A 23,049-nucleotide genomic window follows, 5' to 3' on the forward strand; every position below is an offset into this window, starting at 1 on the left:
AAAAAAAAAAAAAAAAAAAAAAAAAAAAGGTAAACTTAAAATCATCACCCTATAATAGAAGTCTCATGTAACCACATATATAAAAGTAAAGAGTCTACTGGTAATACAGAGTAAAAATCCCAGTTTATTGAATGCTATGGTTTGAATGTGTACCTCAAAATGCCTGTATTGGAAACTTAATCCCCAGTGCAATGTTGTTGGGAGGTGGGGCATCATGAAATGTGATTAGGTCATGAGGGTAGAGTTAATAGATTAATGCCAGAGGGGGTTCCTTATAAGAAGGGGAGTTCAATCTTCTTACTCTCTTTCTCTGTTGTCCTCTCTTTGCTCTTCCACTATGGGATGACCCAGCAAGAAAGACTTCAGCAGATGCTGGCCCCTTGATCTTGGACTTCCCAGCCTTCAGAACAGTGAGCCAATAAATTTCTGTGCATTATAAATTAGCCAGTCTGTGGTATTCTGTTACATCAGCACGAAATGGACTAAGACAATGGGAATGTTTAAAGATAGCTTCCTATACATTTTTATTGCTAAGGTAAATTCCTAGAGTACTCATTATCCTATAGAAAACCAAAATATACAGGTATTGAATAGTGAAAACATTCACATTTTAAAACATGATATTTTAGCCATCCACTACATCTTTTTGTGCTCCAGTAACCTTTCTAAAAAGCCAACTTGCTTACCAAGAATCTAATGCTATGGTATTTATGGTCTAGTAAAAATGTTTCAAATTACATTGCTCAGTACAGAGTTTAGATTATATACTATTCTCTCTTTTAACTAAATAGATGTAAAAAGCCTAACAGATGCTCCTTTATTTGCTGAGTATCTGTTATTAAAATCCTGACCGAGTGCAGTGGCTCACGCTTATAATCCCAGCACTTTGGGAGGCCAAGGTGGGTGGATCATTTGAGGCCAGGAGTTTGAGAGCAGCCTGGCCAACATGGTGTAAACCTCATCTCTACTAAAAACACACATACCAAAAATGAAAAAATTAGCTGTAGTCCCAGCTACTTGGGAGGCTGAGGCACGAGAATCACTTGAAACCCAGAGGCAGAGGTTGCAGTGAGCCAAGACTGTACCACTGCACTCCAGCCTGAGTGGCACAGTGAGACTCTGTCAAAAAAAAAAAGAAAACAAACACAAATCCTTAAAGTAATTTTTTTTCCTTTTAAAAATTTTTTTGGAGGCAGAGTCTTGTGCCTCAGCATCCTGAGTAGCTGGGAGTAGAGGCATGTGCCACCTTGCCTGGTTGATTTTTGTATTTTTATAGAGATGAGGTTTCACCATGTTGACCAGGCTGGTCTTGAACTCCTGACCTCAAGTGATCTGCTTGCCTTGGCCTCCCAAAGTGTTGGGATTACAAGCATGAGCCACTGTGCCAGGCTAGACTTGTAATTTCTTTACCTGGGTTGGCTTTTACCTCAGATGACAAATCATTTTATTTAATTATATTGTTATGTTTAATTCTTTTCACAAAATATAGCACTTAGGTCAGTAGGGTTCTGTGCAGTTCCAGTCTAGAGGTGCCCTGTGTCTCATGTGTCCATGTGAAGAGACTACCAAACAGGCTTTGTGTGAGCAACATGGTTGTTTATTTCACCTGGGTACAGGCGGATTGAGTTCGAAAAGAGAGTCAGCAAAGGGTGGTGGATAATCATTAGTTCTTATAGGTTTTGTGATAGGTGGTGGAGTTAGGAGCAATGTTTTGCGGGCAGGGGGTGGATCTCACAAAGTACATTCTCAAGGGTGGGGAGAATTACAAAGAACGTTCTTAAGGGTGGGGGAGATTACAAAGTACATTGATCAGTTAGGGTGGGGCAGAAACAAATTATAATGGTGGAATGTCATCAGTTAAAGCTATTTTCACTTCTTTTGTGGATTTTCAGTTGCTTCAGGCCATCTGGATGTATATGTGCAGGTCACTGGGGATATGATGGCTTAGTTTGGGCTCAGAGGCCTGATATTCCTGTCTTCTTACATTAATAAGAAAAATAAAACAAAATAGTGGTAAAGTGTTGGGGGGGCGAAAATTTTGGGGAGTGGTATGGAGAGATAATGGAAGATGTTTCTCAGGGCTGCTTCGAGCGGGATTAGGGGCGGCGTGGGAACCTACAGTGGGAGAGATTCAACTGAAGATTTTAGGGTAAGGGGTGATATTGTAGGGTTGTTAGAAGGAGCATCTGTCGTATAGAATTATTGGTGATGGCCTAGATGCGGTTTTGTATGAATTGAGAAACTAAATGAAAGACACAAGGTCGGAATAAAAGAAGGAGAAAAAGAGGTATTAAAGGACTAAGAATTGGGAGTCCCCAGGATGTCCAATTAGAGAGTGCTCAAGGGGGTTCAATGTTATTGTTTGCTTGGTTGGCGAGTTTTTGGGCTCTATCCTTGAGTTTTTTTTTTATGTTGTCATATACCAGGCCAGATTGATTTAGGTAAAAACAACACTCTTCATTTAAAAATATACAAAGTCGTTTTTTTTTTTGTTTTTTTGTTTTTGTTTTTTTCGCAGTGAGTAAGTCAGGGCCTTGGCAATTTTGGAGGAAAGAGAAATGCAAAGCCAGCAACTATTTGTTAAGGAAGGATTAGAAATGGCTAGGAGGGAGTGAGATTGATAGTGTGGTGGAGATAGCTGGGGAGAGGTAGAGGGTGGCATAAGAACGGGAACCAGAATAAGAGTGAGTATAAAAGTAAACAATAGGACTTCATCAGGGTGAAAGTATTGGGGGTACCTTGCCACTGAAGATCTTCTATCCACTTCAAGAAAGACTTAAGGGTGGCGGTTTGAGGTAAACCCAGGAGCCACTAAATACCAAGAGCCTGAGAAACTGAGGTGGGAAGGCCAAACCAAGGAATTACGTCTGACAGAAGGGAAGAAATGACCACCGTGGCCTTCTCAGACCCTGTGAGAAAGGCCTCTACCTATCCAGTGAAAGTGTCTACCCAGACCAAGAGGTATTTTAGTTTCCTGACTCGGGGCATGTGAGTAAAGTCAGTTTGCCAGTCCTGGGCAGGGGCAAATCCCCGAACTTGATGTGTAGGGAAAGGAGGGGGCCTGAACAATCCCTGAGAAGTAGTAGAATAGCAGATGAACACTGAGAAGTGATTCCCTTAAGGATAGATTTCCACAATGGAAAGGAAATGAGAGGTTCTAAGAGGCGGGCTAGCGACTTATAACCTACATGGAAGAGGTTATGAAATGACAATAGAATAGAATGGGCCTGTGAGGCTGGAAGGAGATATTTTCCTTGCTCCAAGAACCATTTGCCTTGTGTGGGAAGAGATTGATAGGTGGAAGTTTCAGTGGGAGAGTAGGCTGGAGTGACCAAATGAGAAGGAGAAAAACTGCCGTGAGGGACAGAAGTTGGAATGCTAGCTGCTTTTTTTTGCTATCTTATCAGCATAAGCATTGTTCTGAGCGATGGGATCTGATGCCTTTTGATGGCCCTTGCAGTGAATGGCTCCAGCTTCCTTTGGAAGTAAAGCCGCCTGGAGAAGAGTTTTTATTAAAGAGGCATTAATAATGGAGGACCTTTGCGTAGTGAGGAAACCTCGTTTTGCCTATGTAACAGCATGGTGGTGCAGGATATGGAAGGCATATTTAGAGTCAGTATAAATATTGGCATGTAATTCCTTTGCAAGAGTGAGGGCTTAAGGCAATGAGTTTGGCTTGCTGAGAGGTAGTGGAGGGGGGCAGAGCAGTAGCCTCAATGATAGATGTGGAAGATACTATAGCATAACCTGCCTTTGCTAGTGAGTGGGGATTAGGCCTGGTGGAACTGCCATCAATAAATCAAATGTGATCAGGGTGAGGGACAGGAAAGAAGGAAATATGGGGAAATAGGGTGAATGTCAGGTGGATTAGAGAGATACAGTCATGGGGGTCAGGTGTGGTATCCGGAATAATGTGAAATCCAGGCCAGGAACAATTGTGGGAGACTCAACAAAGAGTGAGTGTAGCTGAAGGAGCCAGGGAGCAGAAAGTATATGCATCAGGTGTGAGGAAGAAAATAGATTTTGGAAGTTACGAGAGCTGTGGAGAGTGAGTTGAGCATAGTTTGTGATTTTCAGGGCCTCTAAAAGTATTAGGGCAGCGGCAGCCACTGCATGGAGACATGATGGCCAGCCTAAAACAGTAAGGTCAAGTTGTTTGAACAAAAAGCCTACAGGATGCGGTCCCAGTCCTTGTGTAAGAATTCCATACTGCACAGCCCTGCACTTCAGCTGTGTGTAATGAAAAGGGTTGGAATGAGTCAGGGAGAACTAGTGTGAGGGCAGTCTCTAAAGCTGTCAAAGGAGTAGGGAAAGGATTTAGGATCTATGGGGTCAGCTAAGTTTCCTTTTGTGAGTTTATATAATGGTTTTGTTAGGATGGCAAAACCAGCTATCCAAAGGCGGAAGTATCCAACCATTCCTAGGAAGAAAAGGAGTTGTTGTTTTGTAGAAGGCGTTGGGGTTTGAGAGATCAGTCGGACACGATTGGCAGGGAGAGCATGTGTGTTTTCATGAAGAATTATGTCAAGATAGGTAACAGATGAGGAAGAAATTTGGGCTTGAATGAAGTAATGGGGGCTGTCCGTGAAGCCTGCGGCAGTACAGCCCAGGTAATTTGCTGAGCCTGATGGGTGTCAGGGTCAGTCCAAGTGAAAGCGAAGAGAGGCTGGGATGAAGGGTGCGAGGAATAGCAAAGAAAGCATGTTTGAGATCCAGAACAGAATAATGGGTTGTGGAGAAGTTGTGGAGGGAGGTATTGAGGATAGGAGAGTACATGGGTTTGGCACCACAGGGTGGATAGGCAAGACAGTTTGGTTGATAAGGTGCAGATCATGAACTAACCTGTAAGACTTGTCTGGTTTTTGGACAGGTAAAATGGGGGAATTGTAAGAAGAGTTTTTAGACTTTAAAAGGCCATGCTATAACAGGCGAGTGATAACAGGCTTTAATCCTTTTAAAGCGTGCTGTGGGATGGGATATTGGCATTGAGCCGGGTAAGGGTGATTAGGTTTTTATGGGATGGTAAGGGGTGCATGATCGGTTGCCAAGAAGGGAGTAGAGGTGTCCTATACTTGTGAATTAAGGTAGGGAGATACAAGGGGAGGATGTGAAGGAGACTTTGAACTGGGGAAAAGGGCAGCAGTGAGGTGTGGCTGTAGCCTAGATTCCTAGTCAGGGAAGCAGATAATTTAGTTAAAATGTCTCAACCTAATAAGGGAGCTGGGCAGGTGGGGATAACTGAAAAAGAGTGCATAAAAGAATGTTGTCCAAGTTGGCACCAGAGTGGGGGAGTTTTAAGAGGTTTAGAAGCCTGGCTGTCAATACCTACAACAGTTATGTGGGCAAAGGAAACCAGCCCTTGAAAAGAAGGTAATGTGGAGTGGGTAGCCTCCGTATCGATAAACAGGGGACGGACTTACCCTCCACTGTAAGAGTTACCCAAAGCTCCGTGTCTGTGATGGTCCAGGGGGCTTCCGAGGTGATCGGGCAGCGTCAGTCTTCAGCCGCTAAGCTGAGAAGATCTGGGAAGGAGTCGGCCAAGGAGCGCTGAGTTTGGGCTCCAGGGGCTTTAGGAGCGGTGGCGACGTGAGTCGGACAGCCTGACCTCCAGTGGGGGCCCGCACAGACAGGGTATGGCTTAGGAGGAATCCCACGCTGCGGGCATTCCTTGGCCCAGTGGCCAGATTTCCGGTCCTTGAAGCAAGATCCTGGGGGAGGAAGTCCTGAAGGAACGCCTGACCGCTGTGGCTGAGGCGTTTTGAAGTTTTTGTGTGCTGGAAGTATGGCTGGGGTTTCTCTCACAGCAGAGGCAAGTAATTGCAACTCTTCTCTATTATTATACACCTTGAAGGTGAGGTTAATTAAGTCCTGTTGTGGGGTTTTAGGGCCAGAATTTAATTTTTGGAGCTATTTCTGATGTCGGGAGTTGACTGGGTGATAAAATGCATATTAAGAAAAAGGCGGCCTTCTGGCCCTTCTGGGTCTAGGGTGGTAAAGTGTCTAAGGGTTGCTGCCAAATGGGCCATGAACTGGGCTGGGTTTTCATCTTTACCTTGGGTAGTTTCTTTAAGTTTGTCATAATTAACAGCTTTGTAAACTGCCTTTTTAAGCCCTTCAACTAGGCAGGAAACCATGTAATCTCGCCTAGCTATACCTGGGGAATCTGCCTGATGGTTCCATTGGGGATCTTCTCAGGGAACTGCTCTAATGCCGTCCTGGAGGTCTGGCTCATGAAGCCCGTGGTTATCAGCGTGAGATTGGGCTAGAGAAAAAACTCTCCTGTTCATCTGGGGAGAGGCTAGAAGTTGGGATGACATTTAAGTCACTCCAGGTTAAATTATAGGACAGAGTTAGATATCAGAATTCCTGTATATATTTAGTGGGGTGTGATGAGAAAGAGCCTAAACACTGACTGATCTGAGAGAGGTCTGAGAGAAAAAGGTACGTGTACCCTGACTATGCCTTCAGCTCCAGTCACCTCTCTAAGAGGAAACTGTTGGGCAGGTGGAGGAGAGCTAGTCGAGGAACGAAACTGTAAGCCAGACTGGGTGTGAGGAGGGGAGGTGATAGAAGAATTTATAAGGTGGGGGAGCAGAGGCTGAGGAAAAATTGGAACCTAGCTCGGGCTGGCTAGGAGCAGCCTGGGGAGGAGGGGAGAGGTCAGACGGGTCCGTAGAAAAGGAAGATTCAAAAGACTCAGAGACGTTTGGGGTAGGGACTGAAGGAACAGACATGAGAGAAAGAAGAAAGATTTGGGACGAGTCTCATTGGGAGTAGAAACTAGGGAGGGACCAATGTCTGGACGTCAGGCACCTCAGACCATTTGCCCATTTTTTGACAAAAATTATCTAGATATTGTAGGATAGACAAATCGAAAGTGCCATTCTCTGGCCACTTGGAACTACTGTTGAGTTTGTACTGGGGCCAAGTGGTATTGCAGAAGAAAGTAAGATGCTTGGATTTTAGGTCAGGCGAGAGTTGAAGAGTTTTTAAGTTCTTGAGAACACAGGCTAAGGGAGAAGGAGGAGGAATGGAGGGTGGAAGGTTGCCCATAGTGAAGGAGGCAAGTTTAAAGAGAAGGGTAGAGACACGGAGAAGGGGCTAGGGAGCAGCCCTAGGCTGCAACATGTGTGATCAGCCAAAGCATGCGTCCCCACAATTGACTTGCCACCAAGGGAATGTGGGTGAATGACCAAGGCAGGCGTCCCCGCGGAGATCAGACACCAGTGAAACATGGGTGAATAATCAGAGAGGCGTCCCCGCAATGATTAAACACCAAGGGAAGGCTGCCTTCCCAAGTCCGTGACCAGTGCCGGCGTTTTGGGTCCACGGATAAAATGTGTCTCCTTTGTCTTTACCAGAAAATGAAAGGAAATGAAAGTAAGACAAGGGAGAGATTGAAGGGTAGCGCCAAGATTGAAAGGAGAAAGAGGTTGGAGGATAGTGAGAGGTTGGAGAAGAGAGTAAAAAGAGGCCACTTACCTGATTTAAAATTGGTGAGATGTTCCTTGGGCTGGTTGGTCTGAGGACCCGAGGTTGAGGTGGATCTCTTCATGTAGGTGGATCTCTTCATGGAGTGAGGGTGAGGACAGGGGACTGTTCTCCCAAAGGAGTCCCGCTGACCCGGGTCTTCGGCACCAAATGTCTCACGTGTCCGTTTGAAGAGACCCCCAAACAGACTTTGTGTGAGCAACATGGTTGTTTATTTCACCTGGGTGCAGGTGGGCTGAGTCTGAAAAGAGAGTCAGCAAAAGGTGGTGGATAATCATTAGTTCTTATAGGTTTTGGGATAGGCGGTGGAATTAGGAGCAATGTTATGAAAGCAGGGTATGGATCTTACAAAGTACAGTCTCAAGGGTGGGGAGAATTACAAAGAACCCTTAGGGTGGGGAGATTACAAAGTACATTGATCAGTTAGGGTGGGGCAGAAACAAATTACAATGGAGGAATGTCATCAGTTAAAGCTATTTTCACTTCTTTTGTGGATCTTCAGTTGCTTCAGGCCATCTGGATGTATAATGCAGGTCACTGGGGATATGATGGCTTAGCTTGGGCTCAGAGGCCTGACACCCTGCATCCTAGCACTGGCTCATATCCCATCACCTATATCTTTGTTCACAGGATAATTTAACCTATGGAATGGTGTGCATGGCAAACAAAGGGTGATAGAGTCCAGATTAAAATTCACCTGTAAGGGAAAAGAAAAACATTTTTCCTATTTTCATTTCAATGGCTATGTATGTCAGTAGATGGGGGTCAGCATTTTCCCTCATCTGAGTGACCTGGAAGGTTTCTGCAATAAACAAGTCATAAGCATACACTGACATCTTTTATTACTTCCAGAAACAACAAATTACTCACTGTTAATTTAAGAGGGCTGCTTTAGAAACCTCTGTAAGAGGCCAAAGGAATAATCCAGTTTTACAAGTTAAATGTAACTTAGGTGATGTGTAGGGAAAACTCTCTCTATGATTTTTCTCTACTCTGACACCACAGCAACAATCAACAACATAAGAAGACTTCTATGACCAAACGTGGGGTTTTTTTCCCCCATGCACCAAGCAGTGGACACCAGCTGGGTGTCCTCTAATTCAGTTACGACACTATCTACCTGAAGATACTGTCAGAACCCACAAGTTGAGGGCTCAGTCCCCAAGACTGCCCACCCCCAACTCCAGTGATTAAGTCCAGGCCTCCAGAACTTCTGACCTACAGGCTTTAAGTTGGGGTTCCTATGACCTCCTCTTTGGGTTCGATTAATTTGCTAGCCAGCTCACAGAACTCTGGGAAACACATACCTGTATTTACTGGTTTATTATAAAGGATATTGCAAAGGATACAGATGAAGAGACACATAAGGCAAGATACAGGGGAAGAGACATGAAACTTCCATGCCCTCCCTGGGCCTGCCACTCTCCAGGAACCTCCATGTGTTCAGCTGTCTGGAAGCCCTGTGAACCTAGTTCTCTTGGGTTTTTATGGAGGCTTCCTGACATCAGCATTCCTTCTCCCAGGGTATAGGGCAGACTCTTTCTGGGAAAAGTCTTAAAACCCACAATCAGAAAGATAGAAGATTAGAGTCCTGCCTTGGGCAAGTGAAAGGAGGGCAGGAGAATGTCAGAGGCCTGCTCCTGAGGCTTAACACACCTCACATTATGACCAAAGACGGTAACAAGGGCTATAGGAGTTATAAGCCGGGAACTGTGGATAAAAACCAATGTATAGCATAACACCACAGATGATTAGAATAAACAATGGACAGATCCATGAGCTTGCTTTGGAAGTTAAGTAAATCCTTGTAAAGTTAAGTAAATCCTTGTAAAGTTAATTTCATTTTCACTTTGCTACCAGGCATTTTCTGATGACAAATATATTGTTTATTGCATAATATATTCTAAGATAGGCTTGTATCTCTCTATCTCAAAATAGCCACCTGGCGGCTAGCCTAACGTTTTTGGTTGAGGGCTTAGAAAATGGGAGCTCTGAGGTTGAGGGTCTTGTTGGTTTTGAATTGTGGTTTACTCTTTATTCTTTAATAATGTAGCCTGGATGCTGTCACATGAGCTTATTCTGCTTCCTAAATGATTGTTAATAATGGTAACTGCAGGCTACATTTTATTGAATGAGACTTTTAAGATTACTCTGTCGGCCGGGCGCGGTGGCACAAGCCTGTAATCCCAGCACTTTGGGAGGCCGAGACAGGCGGATCACGAGGTTAGAAGATCGAGACCATCCTGGCTAACACGGTGAAACCCCGTCTCTACTAAAAAAAAAATACAAAAAACTAGCCGGGCGAGGTGGCAGGCACCTGTAGTCCCAGCTACTCGGGAGGCTGAGTCAGGAGAATGATGTGAGCCCAGGAGGCGGAGCTTGCAGTGAGCTGAGATCCGGCCACTGCACTCCAGCCTGGGCGACAGAGCCAGACTCCGTCTCAAAAAAAAGAAAAAAAAAAAGATTACTCTGTCATTCAATTTGGTATTTTGCAAGTTTTCTTGTTAATCTTTTTATCGATCTAAATTTGCCTTCTCTGTAACTGGAAGGAGAAAAGTTCATGCAATAAAGACAATAAAATATTAGTTCTTTATCAAAATAGGAAGAAGAAACATAAACAACTTTCTTTCACAAAAATAATGTTTTTGTATCTGACTCAAAAAGATTATCAGGCCAGGCTTGGTGGCTCACACCTATAATCCTAGCACTGTGGGAGGCTGAAATGGGCAGATCACTTGAGGTCAGGAGTTCAAGACCAGCCTGGCCAATATGGTAAAACTCCATCTTTACCAAAAAAATACAAAAAAAAAAAATTACCTGGGCGTGGTGGTGTGCACCTATAATCCCACCTACTTGGAGGCTGGGGCACCAGAATTGCTTGAACCCAGGAGGTGGAGGTTGCAGTGAGCCGAGATCTTGCCATTGCACTCCAGCCTGGTTGACAGGGTGAGTGTCATTAGTTCTTATAGGTTTTTTTGTCTCAAAAAAAAAAAAAAAGATTATCCAGTCACCTATAATAGTAGTTAAAAGACTTCAGTCAGTCCTAGCTCTACTTGGCTAAGTGACTTAACTGTAAACTATCTCCATTTCTTTCAGAAAATGTATTTTCTATTCCTTTGGAAGTACTTTTCCCTTGCTATTCCCTGAGTTCTGTTGTGAGCTGTCATCATAACCTGGGCCTCCCTGGCTAAGTAATTGGTATAAGGACTGACAACTTCTTGCCCAATCTTGGGAGTTGGTGCAGCTCAATAATGATTGGCGCATGTTTGACTTTAGACCATTCTTTCCCTGGGATTTTTCTATTAATAAATGGTTGCAGGAAGGAGGACTTGAAGAGGGAATCATTTCATTTCTGTCTCAAGTTATGACAATATGAGTCAAGATCCGCCTGTAACTGGGGTCCCAGAAGAAACCTATGTGAGAAGATGAAGCCACCGTTTGTCATCATAGGGGTGGGTCAGCATTCCAGTTGTCCCATTTTTCTTGCTCTTCAGTTATACAAATAAAGAAATTTTTCATTCTTATCTAAGGTAGGTCCGGCTAGCTTTCTGTCACTTGCAACCAAAAGTCCAGGCTTATACAAGAGAGAGAAACAAAAAGATATTTAGGTTCAAAAAATCAGTTGCACAAGTACAAGACAGGAGAAGCCTGCCTGATTGTTCACAGTTTACATAGTACCTAGAAATGTTAGTTAACCACAAGCCTGCCATGAACCAACGAAGGCTTGAATTGCTTAAAACAAAACAAGACAAAACTTGAGTGCAATTTGAATTGCAATAGTAAAAGTATAGGTCAGAAGGGAGGTAGCAGTTTGGTTTACTATGTTTGGTCAGATCCTGACTGTAGCTTTTGTGTTTTGGGGAAAAGTGGTATTGTTGTAAAGTTCTAGATAGCACATTGTACAGGAGAATGAAAACTAGATGGTATAGAGGAGGATAGCCATAAAAGTGAGATTTAGAAAAAGAAATTTATTATTAGTAATGATTAAAATTCTAGAGAAAAGTTGGTGAAAAATAACAAGGGAAATGGAAAAAAGTAGAAGCAAAAGCTACCATCTTTAAACACCAAGTACCAGGCACTATGCTCACACACTTTATGTTGTTATTAAATCCTTCAGTAAGCTTCTCAGGTAGATAGGTCTTACTATGCCCATTTTACAAATGAGAAAACAGAAGTACAGTGAAGTTATGTAATTTGTTCAAAGTCACCTGGCTAAATAGAGAGGGTCCACATTCATATCCAAACATGTCTAATACCCAAAGCCAAACTCTAGCTATACTACCGCTTTGGACAACTTTCACTGAATAATATGTCAAGCTCTGACAGGTAAATGAAATAAATTAGCATCAGTACAGGCAGTTAGGAGGATCAGTGGTTCCCTCAGCCAGACAGGCTATCTTGTCTCTCCCTCTGAGTTTCCATGAGGTTTGGTTTGTACCTTTCTAATGCCCTTTGAATTTCTTGTCTGATGTTGTTATATTATTGTCTGAACTCTGTGAACAAGATATTAAGTTTCTTTAGGGCAAAAACTTTGTTTTTTGTTTGTTTGTTTGTTTGTTTGTTTTAATATCACAGAACACTCAATTCAGTGCCTAGTGCACAGACTTCTAGTGACTTCCTAACCATGGGGTAACTGACAATGGAATGGAATGTCTCATGGAGCAGAAAGCTATTATATCACTGGATTTGTTCAGAGACACATAGGGAATGTCTGCACTGGATGTTGGACCAGAGGAACTCCTTAGACACTTTACTTCCTTAACCCCAGTGTTCATTACATACTACATTTTTCAAAATGAAATTAGCTTTAACTTTAAATATGATGATTGCGTATTAACATATAAAAAAGTTATATTTCTTTATAATTCTTTGCTTATCCATACTAAAATTAGGATACTTGTTTTTTTTAAGATGGAGTTTCACTTTTGTCGTCCAGGCTGGAGTGCAATGGCACCATCTCTGCTCACCACAACCTCTGCCTCCCAGGTTCAAGTGATTCTCCTGCCTCAGCCTCCCAAGTAGCTGGGACTACAGGCGCGTGCCACCACACCCAGCTAATTTTTGTATTTTTAGTGGAGACAGGGTTTCACCATCTTGGCCAGGCTGGTCTCGAACTCCTGACCTCATGATCCACCCGCCTCGGCCTCCCAAAGTGCTGGGATTACAGGCATGAGCCACTGCGCCCGGCAAAATTAGGATACTTTTTAATTAGTGTTGGCCATTTTATTGATTTCTCCTCCTCCCGAGGGAAATCAGCAGCCTACAATAGAAAAAAAAATGTCTATGGCTGGGCGCAGTGGCTCACACCTGTAATCCAAGCACTTTGGGAGGCCAAGGTGTGTGGATCACTTGAGGCCAGGAGTTCAAGACCAGCCCGGCCAACATGGTGAAACCCTGTCTCTACTTTACAAATACAAAAATTGCCAGGCATGGTGGCTCATGCCTGTAAATCCCAGCACTTTGGGAGGCCAAGGCAGTTGAATCACCTGAGGTCAGTAGTTCAAGATCAGCCTGGCCAACATGATGAAACCCCGTCTCTACAAAATACAAAAAAATTAGCTGGGCATGGTGGTGTGTGCCTGTAGTCCCAGCTTCTCGGGAGGCTGAGGCAGGAGAATCACTTGAACCTGGGAAGCGGAGGTTGCAGTGAACCGAGATCGTGCCACTGAACTCCATCCTGGGTGACAGAGTGAGACTCCATCTCAAAAAAAAAAGAAGAAAAAAATGCCCGTGTTAACTGGGCACGATGGCTCATGCCTGTAATCTTAGCACTTTGAGAGGTCGAGGCAGATGGATAGCTTGAGCTCAGGAGTTCAAGACCAGCTTGGGCAGCATGATGAAACCCTGTCTCTACCAAAAATACAAAAATTAGCTGGGCGTGGTGCAGTATGCCTGTGGTCCCAGCTACTTGGGAGGCTGAGGTGGGAGGATCACTTAAGCCCAGGAGATCAAGGCTGCAATGAGCTATAATCGTGCCATTGCACTCCAGCCTGGGTACGCCATTGCACTCCAGCCTGAAAAAAAAAAAAAAAAAAAAAAAAAAAAAATCCTGTGCCTAATTTGAGAGAAATTTATAAATTTTAAGTTTTTAGTCAGGAAAGTGGAAATGAACTGTCATAAAATGGGATGTTTTATATTTACTTTTGTTCCTAGTTACTAAGACAAGAATGCTATTCAAAGAAAGTGAATGAATAGAAAATGGGAGACACTATAATAGTATAACATCAAGAATGCTTAAAAAAACAGTCTCAGAATTGTTCTTTGTACACAAAAACAATGGTGCTTAACAATATATTGGTTCCTAAATCAAATTTCCAGCTGCCAGCAGCCACCCTTGAGTAGGAAGTGATTTAGTGCGAGCAAGTTGGTTGCAGCATGCCTCCTGCTTCCCAGGCACCAAACCCACTGGCAACAGAGCTACAGGACTGTTGAGCACTTGGATCCAATATCCTACTGCTCATAGTGCTGTAAAACCATGAACTAAACCTTTTAATTGTTAGAGGACAATGGTCAGTAAAGCAAAATCAATATTCTTCCAGATGGCATTACTTGGGGACTCCACTGCTGCTTGCTTCTGCCCTCTGGTTGCTTAGATCTTGGGGAGCCTCATTAGATGGGTCAAAGCTTGCATGATCTGACAGCCTCAGTGAGCAGGCCAGAATTGCAGGGGAGAATATGGGACAACAAATTCTACAGTGATGGTCTTACTATTAGGTGAGAAGCCCTTGGGAAATCTACTTCATGCTCTGTCATTTTTGCCATTTTGGGTAACTGCCAAACCTGCTTATTTGAAGTTCATCCATATTCTTCTTCATCCCAAGCACCCAGAATACCAAATCAAAATGTGAGGAAAGCAGGAAGGTACTAGAATGTGGGGGCAAATATGAGGGCCTTCAAAACTCATAGAATTAAGCAAATCAACAATAAAAAATACAACTAGAATTTCAGCTTTATCATAATGGCCATGAAAATGGGAGAATAGCCTTTGTGTTTTTCCTAGATGCATTCTAAATTGTACTGTTAAAGAAACTTCTGAACTTTTACATACAGGGTTTTAGTTGGTCAGTGTGCTCATAAAAATGCTTTTAGAAAACAAGTGAAACTTAGGAGTGCTAATTTAGTAAAATGGCTGTCAAGATCTGGCAGACCGCCGGATGTCATGGCTCATGCCTGTAATCCCAGCTTTTTGGGAGGCCAAGGATTGCTTGCTTAAGCCCAGGAGTTCAAGACCAGCTTGGATGACATAGTGAGACCTCTGTCTCCACAAAATATAAAAAATTAGCTGGGCGTGTTGGCATGCACCTGTAGTCCCAGCTACTTGGGAGGCTGAAGTAGGAGGATCAGTCGAGCCCAGGAGGTTGAAATTGCAGTGAGTTGTGATCACACCACTGCACTCCAGCCTGGGTGACAGAGTGAGACCCCTCTTTCAAAAAATAATAATAATAATAATAATCTGGTAGACTGAGTTAGAGTATTAGGATTTCTAAAGATATATTTGAAATCAAATGATAAAATCCTATGAGTTGCTCAATATTTTACATTTTAATAAGACTGGAGATTTTTCAAATTATGAAATATTTTCTTCATGTCTGTGATATTTTCACTCAGCCTTAAAATCAGTACAGAAGAACTCTAGTCCAAATTAAAATCATTGGGTAACCTTAAACTTTCCCATCTTGTCTCCTGATAACCTACTGTCTATGCTTTAAAAATCAGTATAAGCATAATTTTCCTCTATGGAAATTTTAATGAATTTTTCCTGTAGGTAAAGTTTTTTTTGCCTTCCTTGATGCCCAAATTCTGTCTGTCCTAACTCAATGGATTCAATATTTATTGAATTGCCCAGCATGGGTAAACCAATTACAAAAACGAAGACATGGGTATTGCTATGGTTTGAATGTCCTCTTCAAAACTCATGCTGAAACTTAAGTATTGAGAGGTAGGGACTTTAAGAGGATTAATAAATTCATTGATTAATGGATTAATGGCTTCATGGATTAATAGGTTATAATGGGAGAGAAACTAATGGTTTTATAACAAGAGGAAAAGAGACCTAGCTAGCATGTGAGCACACTCACCCCCTTCACCATGTGATGCCCTGCACCACCTCAGGATATTGCAGAGTCCCCACCACCATGAAGAAGACTCTCACCAGATTCGGCCCCTCAACCATAGACTTCCCAGCCTCCACAACTGTGAGAACTGAATTTCATTTCTTAAAAATTATCCAGTTTCAGGCCAGGGGTGGTGGGTCACTCCTATAATCCCAATACTTTGGGAGGCTAAGGCGGGAGGATTGCCTGAGGCTAGAAAGAGTTAGAAACCAGCCTAATCAACATAGTGAGACTGTCTCTACAAAACAAAAATTAAAATTTTTTTTAATTTTTAAAAATGTTAAAGTAGCTTAGATATGGCGGTGTGCACGTATGGTCCCAGCTACTCAGGAGACAGGCAGAAGATTACTTGAGCCCAGGAGTTTGAGGCTGCAGTGAGCTGTGATTGTACCACTGCACTCCAGCCTGGGTGACAGAGCAAGACCCTATCTCTAAATAAATAAATAAGTAACCAACCCAATTTCAGATATTCTGTTATAAACAACAAAAAATAGACTAAGATATCTAAAAATATAACTGTTAGATACTGTGGCAGGCAGCCTCTAACATGGTCCCCAGTGATCCTGCCTTTTGGTGTATAATCTTGTCTCCTTGAATATGGGCTAGACTTACTGACTTGTTTCTAATGAATAAAATTTGGCAAAGGTCATGGGATGTCACTTTTGGGATTAGGTTATAAAACAACTAGGGCTTTTCCTCGAGCATCTTCTCTCTCTCTGTCTCTCCCTTTCTGAAGGAAGCCAGCTGCCATATTGTGAGTACCCTCTGGAAGGGCCTTTATGGCAAGGAACTGATGTTTCCAGCCAGCAGCCAGCAAGAACCGTAGGCCTTGTGAATGAGCTTGGAAGCAGATCCTCCCACACTCAAGCCTTGATATGACAACAGCCTGAGACCCAGAGGTCAGTAAATTGTCAAGTTTGTATATCTAGCAAATAGCAGAGCCAAAATTCCTGTTTCTCAAACTCAAGATTTCCTCATCTGGAAAATGTGATAGTTGTTCCACATAGCCAGAGCTAAGTGTTATTTAGCTATAAGAGTCTAATGAATCTAGGTCCCAAACTAAGTTCATCATTGTCCCCTCCTTCCCTCTACACTGATCCTCTTCTTTCAGGCTCCCTGCCCATGTTTTTTTTCTTTGTTTCTTTTTTTTCCCCTGCCCATGTTCTTGATTAACTCTCTAATCAGCCAGGCTCAAAATTTTGAAAATTTTAACACCCTCTTTTTTTCTACCTTTTCATATATAAAATGAGTTCTGTATGGTTTTATCTTGAAATTATCTTTTTCTTCTTCTCCCTAGTTCAAGCTTCTACCATATCATGTGTGGATAGTTGCAAAACCTACAGTGTCCAGTTTTTCCTGACCCAATCCGCTTTGTTGGATACTTCTCATACTAATCTTCTTTAAATGTTACTTTCATCAATTCCTCCAAAAACCATAACGAGCCCGTTTCTTATAAATTATGTCCCACTCCTCTCCTGGTTTAGCTCTCCAAAAGCCAGCACCACCCTTGGGAGCCAGCCTTCTAATCCCCAACACAAACCTTCTGCTTCAGTCTATCTGGCTTGCTTTTGGGCCCTTGAGTTATCCATGCTAGTGTCTGCCTCTGAGACTTTGTATCGTCTTTGGATTGTTATTTTATTGTTTACCCAAATTCTGCTATCCATAACATCCCAGCTAAATCCAACATCCTGCTCAGATCCCAAGAGGCTTCACTATTGCTAAACTTGACATCCCAGGTCTTTCTAGGCCCTTAGGGGCTACTATTCCCCATTAAATTTCCCTATCCCCTTTCCATACAAGTACCTAAAATGTAAGTGTCCCCACTCATCCGTCTTATCCTGTATACTGGTCCCCAGACCCCCTTGTGCCTACCCAAACTCATTCCCCCACTGCCTCCTTCCTCCTCACACCTTTCTGCTGTACTCTCCGGAACCCCCATTTTATGGAAAGCAAACCATCCTACATCCCCAGCCTGTCTCCCACTCCTTGCCTTAACTGAAACTTGGCTATCTTACGAGAACATAGCTTCCCCTGCTACTGTCTTGAATTGAGGGGTGCTTACTTTACCAGTCCTCATATACTGTGGGGTTGGGAGCAGGGTTGGCCTTCTCCCAGCTTCACAATGCTACTGCCACACCATTGCTCTGAAAATAAATAAGAGATTAAGCCAGCTGGCATGCCCGCCCCCCATCCGTCCATGCCTGTATCATCTAACACCTTCCTGACACTCCTACAATGACTTTTTTTAAAAGGCACCTGGTTTATAGTCTTTCTCTCCTAAAGATCTTAAATTACAGCTTTAAAACAGTATTTTTTATTACTCTTTCTCCTTAAAAATATACTATTGTAGGCCCTGCAGGATGACTCATACCTGTAATCCCAGTGTACTGGGGGGCTGAGGCAGGAGATTACTTGAGGCTAGGAGTTTGAGACTAGCCTAGACAACATAGCAAGACCCCATATCTACAAAATATAAACACTAAAAAAATTAGCCATGCATAATGGCATATGCCTGCAGTCTCAGCTACAAAAAGAGGCTGAGCAGGGAGGATTGCTTGAGCCCAGTTCAAGGCTGTAGTGAGTTACTATTGCACTTGTAAGTAGCCACTGCACTTCAGCTTGGACAACAGAGTGAAACTGTATCCTTAAAAAAAAAGTACTATAATAAAAATCCCTCTATAATCTTATCTATCCACACCCTACTCCAGTGATGACCACCATGCACAGCTTGGTGTGCATGCTTCTGAATCTACTTTAGAGGTCTCGAATCTACTTTGGAGGTCATTGTCTTTGTGGATTACCTTTAGAGCACCCTACCCTTCCTGCACTTTTATCTGCTCAACTCCAGGGACCATCACCTGCCCCCAACTATTCTGTATTAGAGGGCTTAAACTCCAGCCTTCCTCCCTCTAACTACAATCTCCTTTCCCTTCTAGTTGCCTCATGCTGTCCCTGTACCTGATTTTGAGGTATAATCACCCAATCCTTTCTTTTTAATTGAGCTGAAATTCACATAATATACAATGAACCGTTTTTAAAGTATTCACTTCAGTGGCATTTAGTGCATTCCAAGTGCTGTGTGAATACTACCCAGTCTACAGATTCAATGCAATCCCTATGAAAATCTTTTTTTTTTTTTTTCAGAAATAGAAAAACCTATCCTAAAATTTATATGAAATCTCAAGGGACCCTGAATAGCCAAAACAACTGATGTAGAACAAAGTTGGAGGGGTTCACACTTTCTGATTTCAAAACTTACTACAAATCTATAGTAGTCAAAACAGTATGGTACTGGTGTAAGGACATATAGACCAATGGAATAGAATAGAGAGCCCAGAAATAAACCCTCACATATATGGTCAATTAATTTTCAAGAAGGATGCCAAGACCATTCAATGGGAAAAGGACAATCTTTGTAACAAATGGTGCTGGGAAAACTGCATATCCATATGCAAAAGAATGAAGTTGGATTCTTACCTTACATCATTTATAAAAATTAACTCAAAGTGGATCAAAGATTTAAAGGTAAGACCCACTCTTAGAAGAAAACACAGGAGAAAATATGACATTGGATTTGGCATATTTATTGGATATGATACCAAACACAAAAGTAACAAAAGAAAAAAACCAACAGTGGACCCCATGAAAACTAAAAACTTACGTGCATCAAAAGACACTATCAACAGGGTAAAAAGGCAACCTACATAATGGGAGAAAATAATCTGCAGATCATATGTCTGATATGGGATATGTTTGGGATATTTCCAGAGTATAGAAATTGCTTTTTAAAACAAAAATATACTATTTTTGTGAGGTAAAAGATAATTAAAATTTAGAGGTTTACTTTCTCTCTCTATATATATATGTATTTGTATGTGTGTCTGTATGTATACAAATAGACCCCAACTTATGATGGTTTGACTTACAATTTTTCATCTTTATGATGGGTTTATCAGGGTAGTAAATGCATTTTCGACTTACACTATTTTCCATTTACGGTGGGTTTATTGGTATGTAATCTCATCGTAAGTGGAGCATCATTTGATTTTATAGAATATATATGTTGAGGAAGACATATATAAGTTAGTATTATAAGCTTTATGAGATTAGGGGCCACATCTGGCATATGTAACATTTTTTCCCACAGTGCCTTGTAACAAGATCTTGACCCACAGTTAGTTTTCAATATTTTTTTTAATTAAATGAATGAATGACAGTGAAAGAATATTCTATTTAATCCCTACATTACCACCAGCATTATTTTTCTTAAAATTCAGATGTTTGTTCTGTTCCTTGTTTAGAAATCTTGTGTGACCTCACAGTGCCTTCAGAATCTGGTGTGAACTCCTTAGATGGTGGGCAGACCTTCCCTCCATCTGTTCTCACCCTCAGCCCCCACATGGTACACTGGAAAAGTGGCTTCAGCCTTCATGTGCCTTGGTCAAATAGGGACAATAGACACTACCTCAAGAATTGTTGAAAGGATTAAATGAGGCCGGGAGTAGTAGTTCATGCCTGTAATCTCAGCTCTTTGGGAGGCAGAGGCGGGCGGATCAGTTGAGCTCAGGAGTTTGAGACCAGCCTGGCCAACATGGTGAAACCCGATGTCAACTAAAAATACATAAGTTACCTGGGTGTGGTGGCATGTGCTTGTAATCTCAGCTACTTGGTAGGCTGTGGCAGGAGAATCGCTTGAACCCGGGAGATGGTAGTTGGAAGTTGCAGTGACCCAAGATGGCACCACTGCTTTCCAGCCTGGGTGACAGAGTGAGACTTAGTCTCAAAAAAAAAAAAAAAGAAGAAGAAGAAGAAGCCGGGCACGGTGGCTTACGCTTGTAATCCCAGCACTTTGGGAGGCTAAGTCGGGCAGATCACCTGAGGTCAGGAGTTCAAGACCAGCCTGACCAACATGTTGAAACCCCACCTCTACTAAAAATACAAAAAATTAGCTGAGCATGGTGGTGGGCACCTGTAGTTCCAGCTACTCAGGAGGCTGAGGCAGGAGAATCACTTGAACCTGGAAGGCGAAGGTTGCAGTGAGCCGAGATCGCGCCACTGTACTCCAGCCTGAGCAATAAGAGTGAAACTCCATCTCAAAAAAAAAAAAAAAAGATTAAATGAGGTGTCACCTGAAAATGTCCAGCATATAGTTATGATGAGTCAATTAATATGTTTCCTTTTCACCCTCCTGCATGCTGCTCTTCAGTGCACTGTTCACCCTTTCAGAGTGTACATGTAATTTTACTTCTCCATATTTTGTTCATGCTTTCCCCACTGCTTTATGTGTGTCTTCCCCGTCTTCCACCTCTCTGTAAAAATTAAATGAATGCTTCAAGACGAGTCTCAAATTGCACTTAGTAAAAGCTTTCTGACTCCCCCAGGAGGACTTAATTCTTTTTTTATGCTTTCATGTAATTTTATAAGACAATTTCTAAGAAACTTTCATAGACTGTCTTATATTACAGTTATCTGTGGACATAACTTGTGGACATATGTGTGTATCTTAAGAGCCCAACACAATATTAATTAAACTGAGTTGATTTTGTTGACCAGGAAATTTGGATCTTAAATCTCATAACTGAAATACATCATGAAATCATCCAAAGCACACTCTCTCTATAAATAGTTCCTCTCTTTATGTGATAACACCCAGCCTGGCAACATAGCACCCTTGCCACCCACAGCTCTCTGGAAGATACAGCTGTACAAGATAACATGAGGTAATGTGACTTCTAGGGATGGGTGGTGGTGGGGAAGCCCATCACTGCTTAGACCAGCATCGAACACGCCTGACCCAGGTGGAGCTAGTTATTTGCTCAGAAATGACTTGTATGGTGCAGGTTTCCTCAGAGGAGCCAGGCTAGTTCATGTGTATATTGCCAATTGATTGTGAGTACTGGAGCTCAGTGGTCTTCCTGGTCTAGATCCAGAAAGAGCAGCCATGTTGTGCCTCACACAGGATAAAGGAGCCGAGGAAGACAGACAGAATGTGGGAGAGGCTGGAGTTGGCTCAGAAGCAAATACAAGGGGAACACAGAGGGACAAGCCACCCTGTCCCTGAGAATTCCCCAGTTCTCTGACCAATTTGTATGAAACCTGGCAACTCTTTGTGTTCCATCCTTCGATACTGTGAGGTCTCTCTCTACACTCAGTAAATGCTCCTTTTTACCTCAGTGGACTAATGCTTTTTAGAGTCACATGCATGCTGACTTCAACAAAGCAAATTGTTTACCTGAATCAACTCTGTCCTGTACCATGTCCAGTCACTTGAATTTATATTTCATTTTTGACTCTCCATATGCTAATTATGACTTTGGGCAAATCTTTTGTTTGCTCTGTGTATTTGTCCATTTTCCGGTTGCTATAAAGATACCATTGAGACTGGGTAATTTATAAACAAAAGATGTTTAATTGACTCACAGTTCCACATGGCTGGAGAGGCCTCAGGAAACTTAAAATCATCTTGGAAGGAAAAGGGAAAGCAGGGCACATCTTACATGGCAGCAGGCAAGAGGAAGAGAAAGGGGTAAGTGCCAGACACTTACCAAACAAGTCAATCTCATGAGAATTCGCTATCACGAGAAAAGCATGGGGAACTGCCCTCATGATCCAGTCACCTCCCACGAGGACCCTCCCTTGACATGTGGGGATTACAATTTGGATTACAATTCAAGATGAGATTTGGGTGGGGCACAGAGCCAAACCGTATCACTCTGTGTCTCAGTTTCTTTAGTAGGTAAAATGCAATAATTTCATATGATGCTTTATCACTTTTCATACATCATCTCGTGAATTTTTAAAAAGTTCTTACGATATAGGCTAATATTTTTTGCCCATGTTTTACGAACAAAGGAACTTTCCCAAGGTCTCGCAATTAAGTCCTAGTGAAATGGGACTCAAACACCAGTCTCTGACTTCTGTCTACTCAGGTGGTCATCAACTCTACCTCAGAGAATATAAATTTTTTTTTTAATGGTAAGTCTTTGCAGATTGATTAAGATCCCCTTCTTGAGAATTTTTGGTGAAAGACTTTGAAGTCATCAGAGGTAACAGAGACTTCATATTATATTTGTATGAGTCCTGTTTCAAAATATATTGATAATGTGGCTGGGTGCAGTGGCTCACGCCTGTAATCTCGCACTTTGGGAGGCCGAGGTGGGCAGATCACCTGGGGTCAGGAGTTCAAGACCAGCCTGGCCAACATGGCGAAACCCCATCTCTACTAAAAATACAAAAATTAGCCAGGTGTGGTGGCACATGCCTGTAATTCCAGCTACTTGGGAGGCTGAGGCAGGAGAATCGCTTGAACCTGGGAGGCGGAGGTTGCAGTGAGCCGAGATCGCGCCACTGTACTCCAGCCTGAGCAATAAGAGTGAAACTCCATCTCAAAAAAAAAAAAAAAAGATTAAATGAGGTGTCACCTGAAAATGTCCAGCATATAGTT

General features: G+C 42.5%; 1 protein-coding gene across 1 annotated transcript in view; it reads right to left on the bottom strand.

Moving 5' to 3' along the window:
* AZIN1 (antizyme inhibitor 1) overlaps positions 1-23,049 on the bottom strand; it is an 87,855-nt gene that overhangs the window by 46,540 nt on the left and 18,266 nt on the right. The window lies entirely within an intron of this gene.

The sequence above is a fragment of the Mandrillus leucophaeus genome, unplaced genomic scaffold (assembly GCF_000951045.1).
Source record: "Mandrillus leucophaeus isolate KB7577 unplaced genomic scaffold, Mleu.le_1.0 Scaffold250, whole genome shotgun sequence".
Taxonomy (NCBI): Eukaryota; Metazoa; Chordata; class Mammalia; order Primates; family Cercopithecidae; genus Mandrillus; species Mandrillus leucophaeus.